Raw genomic sequence first — 12,552 nt, 5'->3', positions numbered from 1 at the left:
GAATAGCAAAGTTAGACATTCCGTGGTTGACATATGGGTAGGACATAGTTCAAGAGAACAGAGACAGGGAGAGACTGTCTAACCCAGGACTGGGTCCTTGACTCTCTTGCCCAGAGCTTTCATTGTTTACTTGAGACAGTTTCCTAATTTGCAGTATCAAACATGTTCATTCTTGGTAAATGAACACTTGTGCCTTTAAGACCACTAGAGGAGATCTTATCAAGTAAAGCAGCTTAAAAAAAAAAAAAAAAAGAAACATTTTTGTAATGTGAATGGACCAGCTTCTGATTAACTAAGGATTTATTTGTACAGATTTCGGATAAAACTTCAATCAGGACACCCACACCTTTATTTTTGAAATGCTTCTAATTCGTTTTAGAAACTGGCTGGACCATTCAGATTCTTCATCCTTTTTTTAAGAAACACTTACATTATTTGGCATTGTTCACTGCACTAGAACTTCAGTTTTCCAAGCCCCTCTTTTTTTTTTTTCTTTTGTAAATTATGTTACATCCCGTGACGTGAATGATTTGCATTGATTAATCCTTTTTTTCCTCCATATAAATCCAATGTTCCCTGGTATAGTCTTATAGTATTAAAATTTAGTTCTTTAAAATATTAAGTTACTCATTTCTTTAAAATAATGCCTTTATAGCAGTAGGCCTCCTTAGCACAGGCTTTCCTTAAAAGTTGTGGACCTTGATGTCAATAATAATGGAATGCAAGACCGAAAGCTGAGGGAATTTATTTTTAATGCTAGTCCTATCCCAAATGTATAATACACCTACAGATAGTGTCCCAGTGTTGTACACTGAGTGGTGTGCTGGAGAAAGGCATGTTTTCCTGATTCCTGCAGGTGGATCAACTTTATTGCACATCCTACTCCAAAGCTGACTGCAAAGAATTACAAAGGGATCTCACAAAAGTGGGTGACTAGGCAAGAAAATGGCAGATGAAATTCAATGTTGATAAATGCGAAGTAATGCACATAGGAAAAAAATAATCCCAAGTATGCATTCAGAATAGATTGGGGTCTACATTAGCTGTTACTGCTCAAGAAAGAGATGTTGGAGTCATTGTGGATAGTTCTCTGAAAACATCTGCTTGATGTGCAGCAGCAGTCAAAAAACCCCCAGAATGTTAGGAACCATTAGGAAAAGGATGGATAGATAAGACAGAAAATATCATAATACCACTATCTAAATCCATGGTATGCCCACACCTTAAATGCCATGTGCAGTTCTGTTTGCCACATCTCAAAAAAGATGAATTAGAATTGGAAAAAGAGAAGGGCAACAAAAATGATTAAGCATGGAGAGATTAAAAAGCTCAGAAAAGAGACAAGTAAGGGGAGATGATCTAGAATTCTATAAAATCATGAATGGTGTGGAGAAAGTGAATAGGGAAGTGTTATTTACCTCTTCACATAACACAAGAACCTGGGGTCACCAAATGAAATTAATAGGTAGTAGGTTTAAAACAAACATAAAGAAGTATGTCACACAACACAGTCAACCAGTAGAACTTGTTGTGAGGGCCAAAAGTATAAGTGGGTTTAAAAAAGAATTAGATAAGTTCCTGGAGGATAGGTCCATCAATGCCTGTCAGAAGACAAGCTACTGGGCTAGATGGAGCATTGGTCTGACCCAATATGGCTGTTATGTTGTTCTTAAATGTTATTCATAATGATAAAAAATGTTGCAGTCTCTGAGCAGCACCATTCATTTTCATTGTACAAATAGGATGGTAGGTTCCTCATACATTATGAGTAAAAGGGGGGATTTACCTGTCTGTATGATGTGGCTTCTCTCAATAATGTTCTGAGAGGCATTAATGGTCTCCTGAAACTGAAATTATTAATGCAGAATTTCGTACTGATTTACTGAAAATCAGTAACATCAAAGGCTAAAAGGAACTTGAATGCTCTTGCTCCACTCCGTAGATGATATAGGTTACTTTTTACGAGTGAAATTCATCCAGCAGTTCACAGGCTATGGAGGGCCCCACACAGAGCAGAACTGACATGGTTCTGGTGCATATCTAGGAGTTAAAGTTGCAGAAGTGCACTTTGCCTGCCTTTTTCACATGTGATGTATGGCAACGTCACCTATCACCACCATGCAGAGCACCATACTGGAAGATTAAGTGAAAAACTGGATTGTAGCCAATAAACCTGAGATTATGGGGCTCCAAAGACCACAAACTTCTGCACAAGGGAGTGCATGTGGGTCATGGCCCTATTTTAGCCTGGGATCTAGAGAGGATGTTGTGGGACTGTCCAATACTGTGCTTTCAGATTGGGTGTGAATCACATGCTCATACACACCACCTCTGCAGTTTCTTTCCACAAAGCTCATTTACTTTGAGTCAGGGTGAATTTCACTTTCAACAGTATGTTTTCACTCCTTTAAGAATGTTTATTATGTAATTACAGCTTAAACTAGTCCACCGGTCACACTTTCTGCCAAGCTGGCTATCTTTGGGAAAGCATTTCCTGTTAGTGATTCAAAAAAAGTTGAAAAAACATTACAATTAAAAAAAATGTTCTGAATATTTAATAGTTGCAAAAACCGGAGTATAAAAGCAAAAAGGATTGAAATCTCGCTAAGAAAACCTGACTTTCTGGAGGGGAGGGGGGCAAAAAAAAAAAAGATCAAACTACAATTGGAAAAAAGTCAGAATAAAAAATGACTTTTTCTGAATTGGAATTTGGCTTCTAGTTTCCTTTCTGGCTCAATACAAATAACATCCTGTTATCTTTTAATAGATGATACTCATTTGGGTGACTGGTGATAATTTTCAATAATATAGTATCTCTTAGTGCAGGTTGCCACATTTCTGAATATTTTTTTCACTACAAATAAGGACTTGGAGCTAGATATTAAAGTAATGTGGTATTGTAGATTAGTTTCTTAGAAAGTATATTGATTCTGGTACATTAGAATACATTATCTTCTTTTGGGTCGATCAGTAGTTAATTGCTCTTTTGATGTTACTTTACTGACCTTGTAGAGAATGTAATGCATTTAAACACACATCGTCTGCTCCCCCTTTTTTTCCGCCCTGACTTACAACTAGGATTTAAAAACATGGCTGAATATAAATCTCCCTAGGAAATAAGCAGTCTATATAGGGAAATAACTCTTGGGGTAGTCTAATCTTCAGGGACTGTAAATTCAGGAATATGTGGCTTTTTTACTATATTAAAAATAAACAAATTGAACTTAGTTGTATTAAGAGCAAGCTGAGAAAAAGGAGTTCTTTACAGGATGCCGTATGGACAATATTAACACTGACTGGCTGTTCCAATAATCTGGAATTGGTAATTTATCCATAATCTATATTGCCCAGTAGACTGTGGTGTTGTATATCTTGTACCCAACTGTGGCTCTTATATGAAGAGGAAAGTTGATAGATTAAAGTATGGGACTTGGAGTTAAATGTGGGTTTCATTCCCTATTCTTCTACAGACATCCTGTGTGAATTTGGGCCTGTGATGGATGTTGGGGTGATCTGTATTAATTTATGAATACTTTATGTGACTGGGTCATGGGAAATGGTTACCGTATGGCTATATTGGATCATATACTCTATGCTTAGGTGGTTAGTTTAATAATAGGGTTTTTAGAAAAACTAGCAGGAAGGCAATATAATAGATAAGTAACTTACTGGTAAGCATTTCAAGGGCAGCTAAGAAACAATACCTGAGCTATTAGCCGTGAAGATACTAATTCCAAGCTCTGGCCAAAGTGACACAGCTGTTTTGCCAAGGCTGGGAACAGACAGATGTAAAGGACTACCCTACTCCCTTTGGCATATGCATTTGGATACAGTCTTTAATTACATCATCCCTTACTATTTTTTCCACAGGACCTTGGTCTCATTCAGTGCACAAGATGGATGGTGGTAGGGTGACCAGACGTCCCGATTTTATCAGGACTGTCCCGAGATTTCCTTGTTTGTCCCGTGTCCCGACCGATGTGCGGTCGGGACACGGGACAAACAAGGAAATGCTCCAGAGCCCAGAAGTGCTCGCGTCCCCCCCCGCCCCAACTCCACCTCCTCCTTCCCCGATTGGCTCCCTCCCCGAATCCCCGCCTCTTCCCCAGGCTCACCATTCCTCCTCCCTCCACAAGCTCTGGAGGGAGGCCCGGGAGATGCAGTGGGAGCGTGGTGCCAGGGTGACTGAGAGTCCGGCCTGGCCCCGAGCAGGCAGGACTCAGTCGGGTGGTAGGGAGAGTAGGGGGGCGGCCCGCGGGGCCAGGCGGTGGCTGTTCTCCCCCTCTAGGCAACGGGACTTGGGAGCAGCCGCTGCTGCAGCTCCCACTGCCGCGGGGGGAGGAAGCGGCCAAGAACGTGGCGCTTGGCGGCTGCGGCTCTGGCGCCCAGGCCCGGGCCTGCTGCGGGGACCCAGCAGTGCGCATGCTGCGCCCAGCCCCTGGCCAGTCGCGTCTAGGTTGCTGCCCAGCTGGTGCAATCCCACGGGCGGCCCCGGGGCGGAGGCATCGGCGGCCCCGTTTGTTCCCCAGTGGGACAGGGGGGCTGGGGCCTGCTGCCCCCACTCCGGGCCGCCGCGGGATAGCACCAGCTGGGCAGCAGCCAGAGGCGACTGGCCAGGGGCTGGGCTGGGCGCACTGTGCGTGCTGCTGGGTCCCCGCAGCAGGCCCGGGCGCCAGAGCCGCAGCTGCCGAGCTTGGCCATCGGCCACTTCCAGTGGGCTTCCGCGGCAGTGGGAGCTGCAGCAGCGGCTGCTCCCGAGTCCCACTGCCCAGGGGGGGAGAACAGCCACCGCCTGGCCCCGCGGGCCGCCCCTCTACTCTCCGTTCCGCCCGACTGAGTCCTGCCTGCTCGGGGCCAGGCTGGACTCTCACTCACCCTGGCCCCGCGCTTCCCCTGCGTCTCCCGGGCCTCCCTCCAGCGCTTGTGGAGGAAGGGTGTTTGTTTGATTTTTGCCCCCCCGCACCCCCCTGTGTCACCCTCCCCCCCACCTGCGTCTGGTCTGATCTGGTCACCCTAGATGGTGGTCACTTAATGAGCAGTAATTCAGTATTTTAGTTCATCCTTATTGCTCAATGTGTGGTCCTGGCCTTGTTTACTGCACACTATTCAAACTCTGCTCTGAATATAGAATTATTAATTTCCTCATGGGCTCTTCTGTGGTGTTCATCATTATAGTATCTGAATGCTTCACAAACAACTAATTTATTTTTGCAACGTGGGGAGCTGGTGGTATCATCTCAATTTTACAGCCAGGAAACGGAGACAAAGAGAAATTAAGGCCACGAATATTCACTAATTTTGGGTGACCAACTTAAGATACCTTGGGAACTTAGTAGAGAACTTAGCGTTATATAACACTTTATATGTTCAAAGCACAGCTCCCACTGGTTTAGGTTGCATATGTAAATGCTGAGCCCCCGGGTCTCAATTTAGGCAGCTATTGCATGAGGAGCACACAATTAGCGCCATGTATGAAAAGTTCGGTTTAGGTGACTTGCCCAGTATCCAGGGCCGGCTTAAGGCACCAGCCTGGCAAGCAGATGCTTGGGGCGGTCGCTCCGGAGAGGGGTGGCACATCCAGCTATTCGGCGGCAATTTGGCGGACGGTCCCTCACTCCCGCTCGGAGTAAAGGACCTCCCGCCGAATTGCCGCTACAGATCACGATCGTGGCTTTTTTTTTTTTTTTTTTTTGGCTGCTTGGAGCAGCCAAAACACTGGAGCCGGCCCTGCCAGTATCACACAGGAACTCTTTAACAGAGGCAGGCATAGAATTCAGTTATTCAGGGCAACATTCAATTGCATTAACCATGAGACCATATTTCTCTTCCTGTAATCCCCTACTTCACTCACTACACATTTTCCAACTTCTGCAACAGATGAGGCAAGGATCCTAGAGAATCCTGTGTATTGAATGAGGAAGGGGCCCTGTGGAAAAAAATAGTATGTGATGATATAATTAAAGACTGTATCATAATGCAAATGCATAAGGGGGCTGAATTAAGGTTGCACAGGCAACCGTAATTCTGGCATTTCCCAACTTTTGAATGCTTGACTTTGCAATCATAATAGAGTTATAAACCGGTGGAAAATTGCAGTTCACAAATTCTTTTCCATCCTTTGCCTTATCTATTTAAATTGTAAGATATTTGGAGACAGAGGCTTTTTCTTAGTCAGTGTTTGTACAGTTCCTAGCATTATTAGTCCTTAGGCACTACTGGAATACAAATAAATAGTAACACAGCTAGATGATAATATTGATGTTAATACTGATACAAATTCAGAAAAGTATCCCTATTTAGGAAAGCACATAAGCATATGACTACATCCCACTGAAGTCAATGGGTCTTAAGGACACGCTTGAGTGCTTCTCTGATTCAGGGCCACCATATTAAATTTCTGAGACTCTATAGCCCTGCCTGTTTTAGAAAGTTCTTCTTATAAAAAGAAAACAGATTTCAAATTATAGTTTAAAAAATAGCTGGCTAAAAAGGTAGCAGGCTGTGTATATGGTTTTGTGGATGTAATTTGAAATTGCTAAATTTGGAAATAAATTATGCTTAAACGATTTAAATATTCATGGACTAGAAGGTGATTTAGCACTTTTGAGTCCTCCTTAAATGCTAAATAATTATTAAACATTAATCTCAGTGTGTTTGTGTTTGTGAGACATGCTGAGTTACTGCAGCCTGTGGGCCAATCCTGCAAAAATATCAGCAGTCTTCTGGGTAGATTTGAGGCTACATTCAGCCCTGGCATAAGTGGGTGTAATTTCCTTTGGCATGAATGGGAATTGCGCAATATGACATGGATGAATTTGGCATTTTTTCCCCCCCACAGCTGGGTGCTGAGGAGTCTCAGAGCAACTGAAGGAGACAAAAGGTCACAAACATTAGCTCTTTACTTCTCATGCTATGCAAATCTCTGTCTTAGCCCTGACCTCTTTTCTCTCTTTAGGGTCAGGCTGTGGAGTTCCTGTTACCTTTGGACTTGAGTAATTTCTGTGCACAATCCCCATAAGTGGGTGAGGCACAAGTCTGAGCTGGCCTGTGAGTCATCCTTAAAAATAAATAAATAAAATAGAAAATAAAGAGTACTTAAACCAGCATCATATAGTCAGGGCCGGCTCTCGCTTTTTTGCCGCCCCAGGCAAAAAAGCCTCCAGCCGCCCCCCCACACCCCGCCCCCCCAGCGTGGCAGGGGAGGGCGGCCGGGGGGGAGGGTGGCGAGTCCCGGTCGGGGCTCCGCTCTCCCTGGCGGCCAGAGCACCGGGGGGAGGGCGGTGAGCCCTGGCCGGGGCTCCGCCGTCCCCGGCGGCCAGAGCGCTGGGGAGAGGGCGGCGAGCCGCCCCCCTCCAGGTGCCACCCCAAGCACAAGCTTGGTGGGCTGGTGCCTGGAGCCGGCCCTGCATATAGTTCCTTCTAACTGGGACGTCTCTACTCAGAACAGCGTCTCTGGCTGCATTGCCAAAGAGAGCAGCAGAACTTTCATTAATGGTTAAGTTGCTGCCTGTTGGATAGGGTCTTGCTGGATAAGTTGCCTCCTTTGCTTAGGGCCCTGTTTGTTAGGGGTCATTTTTGAGATCAGTTTTCATTCCTATATTATGAAAGCTGCATTTATTCAAACATTCCTACTCTCGGGTCATGCATAAAAGATCAAATGTTGGGCCCAATCCTGCAAAACCTCACTGATACGAACAGTCCTTATTCATGTGAGTAGTCCCCATTGGCTTCCAACTACTTGCACAAATAAAGACTACTCATGTGAGTGAGGGGTTGGCAGGATCAGACCCTTTATCAGCTCCTTACAAAAATTATCTGAGGTAAAATAATTTTACATTATATTTTTATGTACTCTGTGATAGAGAAAATTGCACTGGAATAACATAACACAGCTGGATGATCTCTGTAATTTGGCTCTGTGAAATTTTGCATTCACAGTTGCACACACATACAATATTTGTATATATAGTTTTTCACCACAACTCCCTTACATATAGGCAAATGTGTACACCAAGCTTGCTTCGTCTAATTTCCAAGACAATAAGTCATTTTAAAAGTTCTGGTGCTCCTGCCTTCTTCTAGAGGATTGTGACATTCCCAAGTCCTGCTGTTTCTGTAGCAATCCTCAACTTCTTTGAGTTATTAGTGTCCTAAATTGTCCATGTGGTTGGGGTGTGCCCAAAAGCAAGTGCTCTTGACAGAGTTTTGTAATACTTCAATGTTTTGCAATTGACATTCTCCTAAAGAGCATTCCCCTGCGAAACACTGTCTTTATTGAAGCCATGGAATACAAGAGATCAATTGAATACAGTCTTTAATCTTTCACACGTGATGATGAAAAACATTTGAAGAGTTTTTTATGTATTTAGAGGATAAGAAAGAAGTATGGTTCATCCTTTGAAAGTTTTGTACTCATACAGTGTTACAGAAAAAATGTTTTTAATCCAAAAGGATGTGTGTCTCATTAAAATATTTAGAACGTTTTCCTATTTTTTTTAAACAAGAAATGCTTATGCTTGTGATGACTTGTCCTGTGATAAAACAAAAGTTAATGTTGGTGGCCCAAGATTAATTCTGAATTTTGTAATGTATATATTGTATTTTCAGTAGAAAATAATCTTCTGTTTGTCCCACCATTAAAACTACAGGTATACCAGTCTCTAAAGGCAGTGGAGAGGTAGTATGTTCTAATGGATAGAGCACTGGACTGGGACTCAGAAGACGTGTGTCCTATTCCTGGCTTAATCACTGGCCTGTTGGATGATTGTGACAAGTCAAGTCAACTCTCTGTGCCTCAGTTTTCCCATCTATAAAATGGGGATAATGATACTGATCTCCTTTGTAAAGTGCTGTGAGATTTACTGATGAAAATAACTATATAAGAGTGGGGTATTATTACTATTATTAGTAATAGTGTTTTTGCCATCTGTATTCACCAGGGCCTGAACCTGCCAGGTATTGAGCTCCCTCAGCTTCCATTGAGGCCACTGGAATTTGAGGGTACTTGGCATGTTCTAGGAGGCACTCAGGATCAGGTCCCAGAGTAACTAATCAAAAAAGTGTATATCATAGTCTATTTGTCTTCCTCACTGAAATTTCTTGTTGTGAAGTCAAATTACTGATCCTTTGACAAGAGGAGTGGCTGTGCTGGAAACCAGTAACAAGTAATTCTTCCCTGCCTTATGTCATTTCGTCTCGTGAGGCAGCTAGTTTAATATTCATTGCATGCTTCTCTTCAGCATTAATGCTTTAACTATATTTTAGTGGGAGAGAGCAATGTGGTAAGTTCAGATACAAAAATCTTGATTCCTACACAGACATATGGCAGAGAATTATCTATTTAAAGATGGAACAATGTGATAATAACTTAGCGGAGTGACATCTGCACCATAAAATAACATGCTGATTCCATTGGAAAAGTGAATGCAAAAGTTTTATTCGCACTATTCTGACATCATCAGAAAACCATTAGCATGCCTCCATGGAATGTTAAAATTTCATGATCTAATTTAGCCTTATCACGTATAGTATAAATAAAAAATAACCCTATGAAGTATTCAGTTCTCAAGCTGAACACAAACCTTTTTAAATACTTTACTTTAATATTAGAACAAGTTTAGTGAGAGATGCAGAAAATATTATTTAAAAAAAAATCCTTTGTCATTTTCTTGGCTCCATTGATCGTTATTGAGGATGTTTGAATTCAAACAGTTCAGCTTCTATTCCTGCTGTTCTTAGTGTTTGGTAATTAGCAAACATGAAAAAAAAATTATATGAAAAAAAGAAATTAATAGGGAATGAACGTATGTTTGATTCTGATGTATTTGAAACTCTCTGTATCATGAAAGTTCTTTAAACATTTGTGTTGATACATCAGAAAAAATAGCTTTTGATAGGGAGAAATTTAATTACTTCATGACATAAAAGGAAAGCTTATCATTTGTAGTGTAAGTGTTAAAGTGGAAAGTGGGGGCAGGGTTGACAACAATATTTCAGCTTCAGAATACTGAATCTATATAAAATATATTCCATGTAGAATTAGAACAGTCAAGTCTATTTCACATTGATTTTTTGTTCTGTACTTCTAACCTTAGTTTTCCCACTTTAATTTACTCTGTCAAACGGCTGAAGAGAATGGCTTTTGCATTTTTTTTTAAATGGACAGCTGCTGCTGTTCGCATTTGTTTTTTTTTTTTTTTTTTTGAAAGGAGAACATATTTCTGTACATTTTTCTTGACAGTTAATAGATCACAATAGGCAGCCACATTTTAAGGCACTAAAAAAAAAAACTGCCGTGTATTTTATTTTTGCACAACTATATTAATAGCCTTTATGTTTTGTTACTTTGTAAAACATACAGATTTCATTTTTGGAATCAGAAATTCAACTGAACAGGCTGAGATAGAATTGTCTTAGATCAGTCTTCAGTGGCTGCCAGCATACTGAACCGATATTAGCTTCATTATTTATTGTTGATTTCAGGATAACTGCAAATGTGTATAAAATAGCCCATTGAAATATATCTGAGCACAGGAAATGAATGAGCACTATTGAAATTTTAATCTTTTTTACTTTTTGACATGTACTGCATGATTAATAGACTCATAAAGATTAAAAAATAACTTGTATACAATACTGTACCATGTGCTAGGTCTTATCAGATATCTCTGGGCCAGATATAGAGCAGCTGTATAAGCCTGTACAAAGATAAAGGTGATAATTTTATGAAAAGCAAAAATACAGGAATATTCCCTTGCATTAAATGTAAGCAGAAGATTTTTCTAAAGCTAATACCTTTAAATTTTAATAGGATTTCTATTTATTTCAGGTAACCAAGTCAAATCAGAAAAACAAAACAAACATTTTGTGGATAACAAATAAAAATCACAATAGTATCAACTCTAACCTGTTATGTATAAAAGTCTGAGTCTTTTTGGGTATGTTGCCCCAAACACAATTGTGAAGGTTATTCTTATATAGAAGTTCAGAAATATAATACAAAAGGGTAAATCATGTACTTATGGCTAGGTACCCATCATAGCCACCAAGCAAACCCATGAGTTTTTGAAAACATACAGAAGCTCTGCAGTAACTCTTGTTTACCTTGTGACAGTAGGAGAGGGTTAGAAGTTTCCATGTATTGGGATTGCAGGAGAGAAAGAGAGCTAATGTGCATTAGCTTTCCTCCTTCAAGTAAGGACTGCAGCTTTTGACTGTCAGTTTTTTGAATGTCCAGTATTAACTAATAGATATCAGTTTAATATTGTGTAGTTGCAAACACATCATTCTGTTTTTATTTTGTATTTTAAGTTGTGTTGAATAAAATCCTCTTTTAATGAAAGCGCCACAAATTCAGTAATGAAAGTTAAGACAAATGAAAATACTAGATCTTCTCACGTCTTGATTTTTTAATGACATATGAGCAAGTCCTTGGTACCGCCACACATTTGGTAGATCAAGGCTGGGTAGCCAAAATACTTCCTCTGAATTGGCTAATGTGGTATCAATGGCATTATTCTAAATGTTAAGTAATACTGTTATTCAAAGGTGACATATATGTGATGTTGTGCAGTCTATATGGTTTTATAAAAACTTGATAATAAGTCAATATAATGTAACTGGGATAGTTTTAGAGAAAATATGATAATAAGTGAATATAACGTAACTGGGATATGCTTCATGCAAAAAGTCTCTTGTAAGGTATCATTACAAAGCTTATAATCTACTGAGTATGATCATCTGATTTGTATAAATGTACCACTCTTGTATCTAAAACTAGAAATATAAAATGTAACCGAGGGCCTATTGTAATTATGTAAAGTGTGGGCCATTAACAATGGTTTGGAATCTTGATGATTCCCATTAACCACGACCATTGTCTGCAGATGGTTGTGTTTACCTGTTAGTCTTCCTGTATATGTGTGTGCTGGCAAGTGGGCAATGAAGTCTTGCAGTGACATGTGATCATGTCACCTGAACTGGAATCCATCTTTAACCTGGTGCTTTTCCAGTGAGGGGGAGTGGAAACCCAGAGGGACAAAGGGTTCCTGCCTTATGCAAAAGATATATAAAGGGGTGGAAGAGAACAGAGAAGGGGAGAGGAGCCATCATGAAGAATCCCCTAGCTATCACCTGAGCTGGAACAAGAGCTGTACCAGGGGAAAGAATTGTGCCCAGGCCTTCATTGCCCACTTGCCAGCACATACATATACAGGAAGACTAACAGGTAAACACAACCATCTGCGGACAATGGTCCTGGTTAATGGGAGTCATCAAGATTCCAAACCATCGTTAATGGCCCACACTTTACATAATTACAATAGGCCCTCAGTTACATTTTATATTTCTAGTTTTAGGTACAAGAGTGGTACATTTATACAAATCAGATGATCATACTCAGTAGATTATAAGCTTTGTAATGATACCTTACAAGAGACTTTTTGCATGAAGCATATCCCAGTTACGTTATATTCACTTATTACCATATTTTCTCTAAAACTATCCCAGTTACATTATATTGACTTATCAAGTTTTTATAAAACCATATAGACT

At 40.7% G+C, this 12,552-nt stretch overlaps 1 protein-coding gene across 4 annotated transcripts in view; it reads left to right on the top strand.

Annotated features, from left to right (window-relative positions):
• KDM4C (lysine demethylase 4C) overlaps positions 1-12,552 on the top strand; it is a 422,176-nt gene that overhangs the window by 202,178 nt on the left and 207,446 nt on the right. The gene's annotated exons all lie outside the window — the stretch shown is intronic.

This window comes from Trachemys scripta, chromosome 6 (genome assembly GCF_013100865.1).
Source record: "Trachemys scripta elegans isolate TJP31775 chromosome 6, CAS_Tse_1.0, whole genome shotgun sequence".
Lineage (NCBI taxonomy): Eukaryota > Metazoa > Chordata > Testudines > Emydidae > Trachemys > Trachemys scripta.
The sequence above is the reverse complement of the archived record's forward strand: the minus strand, read 5'-3'. Positions and strand labels throughout refer to the sequence as shown.